The sequence below is a fragment of the Echinops telfairi genome, unplaced genomic scaffold, assembly GCF_000313985.2.
Source record: "Echinops telfairi isolate 266 unplaced genomic scaffold, ASM31398v2 ScPeMD7_3509;HRSCAF=4178, whole genome shotgun sequence".
NCBI lineage: Eukaryota > Metazoa > Chordata > Mammalia > Afrosoricida > Tenrecidae > Echinops > Echinops telfairi.
The window spans coordinates 16,504,635-16,515,935 of record NW_022107407.1 but is presented as its reverse complement, the minus strand read 5'-3'; the positions used below and the strand labels follow the sequence as shown (position 1 = coordinate 16,515,935).

Here is an 11,301-nt window from a genome sequence, read left to right as displayed (position 1 = left end):
AAGTAAAAGGAAATAGAGGAAAGAACTAGGTGGCAAAGGGCATTTATAGAGGTCTATGTAAATATATTTATATATAACAATGGGGAAATAGATCTATGTGCATATATTTTTAGGTTTAGTATTAAGGTAGCAGATGGACATTGGGCCTCTACTCAAATACTCTCTCAGTGCACGAGCACTTTGTTATATTAACCTGGCATTCCATGATGCTCACCTTCCCAACACGATCACTGAAGACAAATGGGTGCATAAGCAAATGTAGTGAAGAAAGATGATGATGCCCGGCTATCAAAAGATATAGCATCTGGGGTCTTAAAGACTTGAAAATAAACAAGCATCCATCTAACTGAGAAGCAACAAAGCCTACATGGAAGAAGCACACCAGCCTCTGTGATCATGAGGTGTTGATGGGATCAGGTATCAGGCACCAAAGAACAAAAAATAATATCATTGTGAATCAGGGGGAGTGCGGAGTGGAGATGTAAAGTCCATCTGTAGGCAACTGGACATCCCTTTACAGAAGGGCTGTGAGGAGGAGATGAGGCAGTCAGAGTACAGCGTAGCAACGATGAAACATACAACTTTTCTGTAGTTCTTAAATGTTTCCTCCCCCACCACTATCATGATCCCTCCCAATTTTACCTTACAAATCTAGCTAGACCAGAGGATGTACATTGGTACCGATAAGAACTGGAAACACAGGCAATCCAGGACAGATACACCCCTCAGGACCAATAATGAGAGTAGAGATGCCAGGAAGGTAAGGGGAAGATGGGGGGAAAGGAGGAATTGATCACAATGATCTACATATAACTGGGGGATGCAAAACAGAAAAGTGGGTGAAGGGAGACATCAGACAGTGTAAGACATGAAAAAAAAATTTATCAAGAGTTTGTGAGGGAGGGAGGGTGGGGGAGGAGGGGGCAAATGAGGAGCTGATACCAAGGGCTCAAGTAGAAAGCAAATATTTTGAGAATGATGATGGCAACAAGTGTACAAATGTGCTTGACTCAAAGGATGGATATATGGATTGTGATAAGAGTTGTACGAGCCCCCAATAAAATGATTTTTTTAAAAAGAAGAAGAAAAAAAGCAACATCATTCTATGCTTTCCAGGGATGGGAGAGGTAGAGAAGAGAACTCATTTTCTAGATAGTAGGCACTTGTTATGTTTGGTAATGATAAAAACCTCCAAAACACCAAAAATCTCTGTCATTGAGTTGATACCAAATCATAGTACTGTACAGCAGGGTAGAACTGCCCCTATGAGAAGAAAGGTAATACCAAACATGGATGAAGTCTGCACAATTTGATTAAGGAAAATAATGACACTAAGAAGGGCATCGGCATAAAAGACAGTCTCTAAATGCTACAACACATTGCACAGCTCTGCAATAACAACAATAAAAAGATATTGCATAATTATGTGGGTTTTCTTGAGAAACAAAACCAGTGTCTCCTATATACATATAAGAAGGAAATTTATATTAGGAAAGAAAGTTATAACAAGAAAGTGGTCCACACAGCCACATAGTCAACTCAAATCTATAGGTCAGATGCTAACTAGAAGACCTTCCCAATGGACACAGATGACAGCAGTGAACCAGGAAGCAGGAAGGCTATAGGCCAATGGAGTCAGAGTCAAGGGGATCCAAAGTCAACAGGCAATCTGGCAGGCCTTGAACAGGATCAGCAGTCCACATGGTAGCCTCTGCCCCAAGAAGCCAGATGCAGAATCCAAGCCAGCAGTAAGAAGAGAGCCACTCTATTATAGATATCAAATAGGCCATGTCCCCAAGAGGCTGTGACCTGATTGAGAAGTTGGACTCCATTCATATCTTTTTCCAAGTGCAGCCAAGTTGGCACAAAACCTATCATAGTAGTGAAGTATACATATGTGCATAAAAGAAGACACATGTGACTATATAAGCATGCATATTTAGGTGTATTTGTAGGCATTTATATACATATGTTTGTGTGTACTTTATATATTGTGAAGGACCAGCCTCCCCACAACCAAATGAGTCTAAGGAACTTTGTGTAATTGAGGGGTAAATTAAAGAGAAATCAGACAAGATAAAGTATGCAAGTGCTCACCTTCGCAGTCATGACTTCATGAGCCAAATCCGTGCAGAAAGAGCAAGTTCTGTACTGTCATGAATTTATATAATCTTGGGTACACAGGCCACAGTAAGCTCATTAACACGAAGGGGTTGGTCACTAGACAATACATGAAACATTAGGGAGACAAGCTAGGGGTATACATGCAATAAGAAGGGGAGGCAGTAGGGGTACACATGTAGCAGCAGGCATATAGATAAGAAGATGGGTGGGCTCTAGAGTCCAGATGGCAGCCTAACCTTAGTCGTCTGAGTTGGCTTGACCTTAGGTGTTTTGGGGCTCTTCTTCAGGGGAACAATCCATTATCCTTCTCAGAAGGGAGTGGGCCCGTCCTAGGGTGGGACAGACAATAGGGTCTGATTACCTTAGATGGCTGACAACCTTCAGGCAGATAACTTTTAAGCAGTTGACCTCCAAGTGTGTAGTCAGTGACCATGTGTTTGCAGACAGCACCTTAGATTTGGCATTATTATGGCGGACATTGTGAGGAATGACTTTTCCTTAGGCGAATGTGAGTGGGACGCATCTCCAACCCACGAGTGGAATCAGCTCCTCATTTTTCCCCTCCCTCCCCCGCCCTCCATGGAAACCTTGGCGTCCCAGACTCCTCAACGTATGGCTATTGAGAATTTGTTCGCATACACTCTCTTACTGGTTCTTTTTCCCATAATATATATTTACATATACCAGGTTAACTTTAAAAGTATTGCTACAGAATCATAGAAATTTTTATCAAACATAAATGTCAAAATGTGAAGCTTTTGTTTCGTGGCATGTCCTTCATCAGGTCTATACCCTTCTTCAGGCAGTATTTGCATTTCTCTAAACTTTCCTCTAAAATATCTGCACTCCAGTTCCCCTCCGCCAAGGCCCGGCAGAGACAGCGGCTGCGGCCTCTTGGGGGTTTCCTCCGCAGCCTCGGTTATAAAATATTTAAGGGCAACAGAAGGATCCGCAGGAGCCTGTGTCCAAGATGAATTTGGAGTCCTTGTTCCAGCAAATCATCTTCTCAGAGCACCAGGCCAAGGAGAGCCGCCGCCTGATGAAAGAAGGTTCAACAACTTTCTTAAAAATCCTTCCTCTTAGCGCTTTTGAAAACTCATGGAGATGCATTAAAAAGATAAAACAATGAAATTATAAAGGAGAGGAATATGTTTCTTCAAACTTTTGAGGCTACAAAGAAAAAAATGGAAGAGGAAAAGTTTATTAAGGAAATTACAGGTTTCAATAATAAATATGAAACAACAAAGAAAAGAGAGCTTTTGATGAAAGAAAATGTCAAGATTGAAATAGCGGACTTAGAAAATCAAGCAAACATTTTGAAAAAGGAGATAAAGTCAATGGAACATGAAAGTGGTTTGTTAAATGGATACATTAATTCAAGAATTATTTACTCTCCAAAGAAAACTTAAAGTTTTTGAAGAAAAGGAGAATGAAGCCATTTGTATTACCAAACACCTAGAGGCAGAAAAAATTAAAATCAACAAAAAGCCTCAAAATGATACTGAGTGCTTAAAACTTAAAAAAGAATTGGAAATGTATGAAGAAGAGGACATGAAAAACATTCATGAAGCTCTCCAAACAGAAGTAGTAGTCATCACTCTAATAACTGCTAATTCCTCATCTCTCTTTTTTGTAGAATTTTTGGAGATGACTTGGGCACAGAAAAAACTTCAGGAAAATAATGTGTACAGAATTGATCAGCCATCTGAGACTTGATCAGCTCATCTCAGAACCAAACCTTTGGGTTGACACATGAATGGCATAGGTGCAACTGATGCTTGTGTACAATGTATGATGCTGACATGCTAAGATATTGTTGATCTGGGGAATTGCTTTAGTAGTAATAATAATAGTAGTAAAAGAAAAAAAATATCCGCACTCTTCCATTTGCACCACAAATGGCAGTTTGGGCATCCTCAAGGGATTCAAATTGTGTTCCTTTTACATGTCATTTGAGTTTTGGGGACAAAAAAAAAATCTGAAGGGGCAAGAGCAGGACTGTAGGGTGGATAGGGTAAAGCTTCCTAAAGACCTTTTCATAGGCTAACTCTTGCTACACTCAATGAATGAGCAGGTTCATTGTCAGGAGCTCAATTCTTTGGGATTGAGATTTTTAAGTCAAGGCAACCGATATATGAATTTATATGAAAAAAACAAACAAACAAGGTTTGACTTCATATTGACTTTGATGTTAAATATATGTGGAAAGATGTAACATATAGTTGACAAATGACTTAGTTGAAAACATTGGTTTAGGTCTAAGGATTCCAGTGTCTGAGATTATAAAACAATCGTTTTATGACATTGCCTTAATAAAATTGAAGTTCCTGCAGCAAAGAGTCCTATTGGGCATGTGGGTCATGCCCATTGTGTGATCAGAATAATTGGGTTCCAAGACTGGCAGCGGTATTGTGTTTAAGAGTTTGTCCACCTGGGACCTCAGAATGTGACCTCTTTGAACTGGATTTTTTTCCCCAGTCGCTATAATTAGTTAAGTTTAGATGTGGCCATACTGGAGTGGAGTGGGCCCTTAACCCAATGACTGGGGTCCTTACAAGAAGAGGGGCAACATGGAGACACACAAATGGAAGAAACCATGCGGAGATGGAGACAGGAGGGATGGAGTCAGGTCGAGGAACACCAAGGATTGTCCGCTGACGTTACGAAAAGGCAAGGAAGGGTTCTCCCTACAAGCTTCAGTGATATCCTGGTCCTCCCAGCACTTTGATTTCAGGCTTCTGGCCTCAGAACTGTCCAAGGAAATATTTCTGCTGTTTGAAGCAACCCACTTTTTAGTAATCTATTGTAGCAACCCTGGGAAATCAACACAGCAGCCACTATAATTGTCTGGGAGACTCAGAGAATGCATTTCCCACAGTAGTGGATTTGGTGTAAAGTAAAATGATAGTCACTAAATGTGGTAATTCATTGATAATCATTGTCTTGATTACTCAAAATGGCCTATTGATATGAGCCTGAGAACAGAAAGTTTATAAGTTGACCCTTGAACAACATGGGTTTGAACTACACGGGCCCACTTCTACATGGAATTTTTGCCCTGTCATTACTGAGGTGAGCTGGAGTGTTGCATCTGCTTTAAAAAGTCTCTCCAGTCAGAGGGAAAGAGAGATGAGGAATTAGCAGTTATTAGAGTGACGACTACTACGATCATCATTAGTAGTAACTGTAGACGCGTAGAGAACTACTCATGTTGAGATGATCACCATCTTGCAGCATTTTACACTCACACACTTGAGCTCACCATAATAGAAACAAGATTTAAAAAGAAAAATCTGAATATAAGAAGGTCCATGCAGTTCAAAGGAACACAGTGGTTATTCATGGGGCTGCTAACCGTAAGGTCAGCAGTTCTAAAGCACCAACTGCAGAGGGATGAAGGTAGTTAGATTTCAAAACCCATGGGGGACATTTTCCCCTGTCCTATAGAATTCCTGTGAGTCAGAATCCACTGTTAAAGTGACTTTTGTTTGGTGTAGTTCAAAAGGAGCCCTGGTGGCTGTGTTATAAGCCTTGGACTGCTAGCTGCAAGGTCAGTGGTTTAAATCCATCAGCCCCCCAGTGAGAGAAAGATCATACTATCTGTGCCCATAAATCTTTTTAAAGTCTGGGAAATCCTACACAGTAGGGTCACTATAAGTCAAAATCCACTCGATGTCATTGGTTGCATGGGGATCAGTTGGGTGGCCGCAGGTTTGGTTTTTGCTTTGCTGCAGTTCAAACCCACGTTGTTCAAGGGTCAACTGTAGTTACATACCAACTATGCTTATGAATGAGACAATGCAGATTAATAATGGCTAAACTTGGGATATAGGTGCCTTGTGACACAATGCGTTCTGCCTGGTCTGCTAACTGCACGTCAGTGGTTCAAACTCATGTCTCCAAAGTAGAAAACAAAGCTGTCTGTTCTGGTGAGAATTTACAGTCTCACAAACTCTAAAGAGCAGTTCTACTCTGTCCTATAGGACCAGAATTGCTATGAATCAGAACCTACGCAAAGGCCATGGGTTTGGTTTGAGCTTAGGGAATAGGTCAGTGGGTCATAGAATAAATTGTTGTATACTGAATTGGAAGATTGGCGTGTCCAAGTAAACTTGAAGCTTCCAAAAGCTGATTCATTTCCAAAGAACTGACACAGCTCTAAGACAAATGTGAAATTAATTTTGTTTACCAGAATAAATTTTAATTGGCTAAAAAATACAAAAATGTTAAAAGGCAAGAGATAGGTTGGGGGGGGGGATATATTAAAGAGTTAATATCTAAAATACATAAGAAGCTTATACACTTTGTAAAGCAAAAGACCAGTAGCCCAAAAGACAAATGGGCTCAGTAAGTAAGTGAGCGGTTCACAGAACAGAAAACACAAAGGGGAAGGAAAAGAAAACACATGCAAGCTCACTGATCATGAAAAACAAGGTAAAAGAATTAAAATCTGTTACTATTCCCTTATCAGAATGGCTTAAACAATGGAGATGTAACTTAATTGGTAGAACCTTATAGAAAGCAATCTGTTGATACCTATTAACATTTTTTATTGGCCAACCTCCCATCTGGGACTCAAACCCCAGAAATTGAAGCACCAGGGAATGTTACCATTCCTTCTTTATAAGGATGATATTTCCTAAATGAAAACTCGGCATGATAGTGGGACAAGAGGAAAGTCAAAGGAAATAGAGGAAAGAGCTAGGAGGCACAGGGCATTTATAGAGGTCTAAATAAAGGCATGTACATACAAAAATATATTTATATATGAGGATGGGGAAATAGATATATGAGCATATATTTATAGGTTTAGTATTAAGGTAGCAGAAGGACATTGGGCCTCCACTCAAGTACTCCCTCAATGCAAGAATACTTTCTTCTATTAAATAGGCATTCTATGATGCTCACCTTCCTGACACAACTGCTGAAGACAAAGCGGGTGAATAAGCAAATGTGGTGAAGAAAGCTGATGGTGCCCGGCTATCAAAAGATATAGCATCTGGGGTCATAAAGGCTTGAAGGTAAACAAGTGGCCATCTAGTTCAGAAGCAACAAAGCCCACATCAGAGAAGCACACCAGCCTTTGTGATCATGAGGTGCTAAAGGGATCAGTTATCAGGCATTGAAGAACAAAAAATCATATCATTGTGTGCTCACCTCCACGATACGATTGCTGAAGACAAATGGGTGCATAAGTAAATGTGGTGACGAAAACTGAAGGTGCCCGGCTATCAAAAGATATAGCGTCTGGGGTCTTAAAGGCTTGAAGGTAAATAAGCAGCCATGTAGCTCAGAAGGAAATCCCACATGGAAGAAGCACACCAGTCTGTGTGATCACGAGGTGTTGAAGGGATCAGGTATCAGGCATCATCAAAACAAAAAATCTTATCATAGTGAATGAGGTGGGGAGTGCGGAGTGGAGACCCAAAGCCTATTTGTAGGCCACTGGACATCCCCTTGGGGAGGGTCTTGGGGGAGGAGCCCAGCCAGTCAGTGTGCGATGTAGCGGTGATGAAACATACAACTTTCCTCTAGTTCCTAAATGGTTCCTCCTCCCCCACTATCATGATCCCAATTCTACCTTACAAATCCGGCTAGACCAGAGGATGATGTATACTGGTACATATAGGAACTGGAAACTCAGGGAATCCAGGGAGGATGATCCCTTCAGGACCAGTGAGCGGCGATACTGGGAGGGTAGAGGGAGAGTGGGTTGGAAAGGGGGAATCGATTACAAGGATCTACATGTGACCTCCTCCTTGGGACGGACAATAGAAAAGTGGGTGAAGGGAGACATCGGGCAGGGCAAGATATGACAAAATAATAATTTATAAATTATCAAGGGTTCATGAGGGCAGGGGGAGCGGGGATGGAGGGTGAAAACGAGGAGCTGATGCCAGGGGCTTAGGTGGACAGCAAATGTTTTGAGAATGACTAGGGTAATGAGTATACAAATATGCTTTACACAATTGATATATGTATATATTGTGATAACAGTTGTATGAGCCCCTAATTAACAAACAATAGCAGCAGTGTGGGAACGCATAGAGAAGGATAGATTCCACAGACATTTCCGAGGCAAACATGACCGACTTTGGCAGATGATGAAAATCTAAGGACTTGGGAATGCTCCAGCCCAAGGCAGAGAGGACTGGGGATGGAGCAAGGGACCCAACGGGAACCAAGACTGTGCAGTATATGAAAAGGGGTGATTAGGAGAGTTATGGATAAAAGTGTGGAGCCGTGCTGAGGTAAAAGAAAGGCTTCACAGAGACTGAAAGGGCAAGTCTTCAATGTAGAATCAAAGATCTGTTTCTAGATTCTGAAGCCAGTTGTCAGCAGCGTGGTCCCCAGAGACCGGGAGCAAGTAGACCTTACTCCGTGTTTTCATGTTCCAAAAGGGTGCTGTCATAGGACCCAGGGAATCTCTCTAGAGTTCTAGGATTTTCACTCGTATTTAAAAATTCCAAATGTTGTTCATGCTCCTTGGAAAATTCAGTGTTTTCCTGACTGCTTTAAGGATATTTATGACTGTCCTTCCTTCCTCTATTTCCCCGCCCCTTCACAGATCCCATTCAGGAAAAGGAAACCTTTTGTGTAACAATATGTAAAACATCCTGTCCAAAGAGGTGGCCCCACCTGACTTCCATTTCCTCCCTGTACAGCTCATGGTTTCCTCAAGGCCGTTGGAACCGTGTGAGATTTCTCTGTTTTCAGAATTTTAGAGATTTCACTAAGGTTTTAAGGATGCCCAGGATCCTCTTCAAATCTCTCTCTCTGACTTCTCGTTAATAAATCCTTCACCTTAGAGCCCGTTCTGTGTCAATGGTAGCCCAAATTTGCTCACAAGATTTTCCCCACTGTAATCTCTATGAATGGAATCTCTGTAGTACAAAAGGTTAAGGTTAAGTACTCAGTCCTCCACTACCACCAGCCTAACAGAATTCAACACTGCCCGGTCCTGTGCTGTCCTCACAATTGTTCTTATGTTTGGGCCCCTTGTAGGAGCCACTGTGTCCATCCATCTCACTGAGGGTCTTCCTCTTTTCCACTGCTCCTCCACTTTCACAAGCATGCTGCCCTTCTCTGGGGACTGGTCTTTCCCGACAATATATCCCAGGTATATGAGATGAAGTCTCACCATCCTTGCCTCTCAGAAGCAACATGGATGTACTTCTTCCAAGACAGATTTGTTGTTGCTGTTGTTTTTGGCAGTCCATAGTACTTAAAATATTCTTCGCCAACACCATAGTTCAAATCATGGGGGACGTGGGGGGGGGGTGTGTCTTTCTAATCCAATGTCAGACTTTCAGTCACATCTGAAGCAACTTAATCCTCAAGGTTACATCCTTGCCTTTCGACATTTGAAAAAGGTCCTGTGCAGCAGATTTACCCAGTGCAATACATCATTTGATCTCTGGATTGCTGCTTCCATGAGCATTGATTTTGGATCGAGGCAAGATGAAATCTTTGAGAACTTCAAGCTTTTCTCCATTTATCATGAGGTTAGCCATTGATCAGTTGTGAGAAGTTTTATTTTCTTTACATTGAGTTGTAATCTGTACCGAAGGATGCAATCTTGAGCTTCAGCAAGTGCTTCAAGTCCTCTTCGTTTTTCAGCAAGCAAAATTTAGGATCATTTCAACAGGTGTCAATGGTGGTTCAAGCGGTTCTATCTGGAGGAAGTCAAAGTTGTAGCAAGGTTTCCATAGGTGAACCTGCAGAAAGACCTGTGGAAAATTATCACTCCAGTTAATTACGGTGATGAAAGCATTTTTTGTAAGCCCAGCTTTCAAAAGACCAGGGACATGTATCAATGTACCCACAGGGATAAAACTCTAGGGCAATTTACTTTTGAACCCTGTAATGTGCTTCGGTCAGAGCTGTCATTGCTACTCAATTATGATGATGCTGTGACCCCTGTGGTTTCAGCTACACCGGCTACAAGCACACACTGCTGTTTTTGCTGCTGCAGGTATGAGTAGTCGCCGATTTTGTCAACATTTCAGGTGTTTGTGCTTTTTAAAAAAAAATCATTTTATTGGGGGCTCATACAACTCTTATCACAATCCATACACACATCCATTGTGTCAAGCACATTTGTATATTTGTTGCCATCATCATTCTCAAAATATTTGCTTTCTACTTGAGCCCTGGGTATCAGCTCCTCATTTTCCCCCTCCCTCCTCGCGCCCCCTCCCTCATGAACCCTGGATAATTTATAAATTTTTATTATTTTGTCATGTCTTACACTGTCCGACATCTCCCTTCACCCACTTTTCTGCTGTCCGTCCACCAGTGAGGGGGTTCTATGTAGATCCTTGTCATCGGTTCCCCCTTTCAACCTCCCCCTTCCCCCTTCCTTGTAATCGGTCCCCCATTTCAACCCCACCTTCCCCCTTTCAATCCCACTCTCACCCCTGGTCCTGAAGGGATCATCTGTCCTGGATTCCCTGTGTTTGTGTTTGGTTTTTTTTTTACCATCGTGTGGTAATCAATCGGAACCAATAGCGATGATTATATCGATAACATTTTTTTGAGAATGGACTCGTTCTTAAAAGGATCACAAAGCTCACTACCACAGAGCAGATTCTGAGTCATAATAACTCCCTTGAATAAGTCTTCTCCTTAGAGTGTCTCAAACTATAAATCTTTACTGGAGCAGACACCAGGGCTCCTAGTGGTTTTGAACCAGTGACCTTGTAGCTAGCAGCCCAATGCTTAGTTGATGTCTACACTCACTGCTATGGAGTCAATTCTGACTCAGCAATTCCATAGGACAGAAGAGAACTGTTCCACTGTGTTTCCCAGGCTGTACCTCTTTACTTATGAAAGTAAAAAGTCTTATCTTTCTCCCTTGGAGCAGCTGGTGGTTTCAAACTACTGACCTTGTGGTTAGCCGTCCAGTGTGTGACCACTACACCACCAAATTGAACCCACTGCCATTGAGACTATCCTGACTCCTAGTGAGGCTATAGGGCAGAGAACTGCTCCCTAGGGTGTCCAATGCTATAAACCTTTATGTGAGCAGAGAGCTTCATCTTTCTCTCCCATAACAGCTGATGGGTGGTGAGATAGTTAAAGTTTATTGTGCCAACCTGGCTGATAAACACATGTGGGGTTAATTGAAGGGCAGAGAAATAAATGGCTCAGTGAGCCTCACCTTTCTAGTTCTTG

General features: G+C 41.9%; 1 pseudogene; it reads left to right on the top strand.

The window, feature by feature from the left end:
- The first annotated feature begins 3,094 nt into the window (after nucleotides 1-3,094).
- Nucleotides 3,095-3,840, top strand: LOC101645330 (annotated as a pseudogene).
- The last annotated feature ends 7,461 nt before the right edge of the window (nucleotides 3,841-11,301 follow it).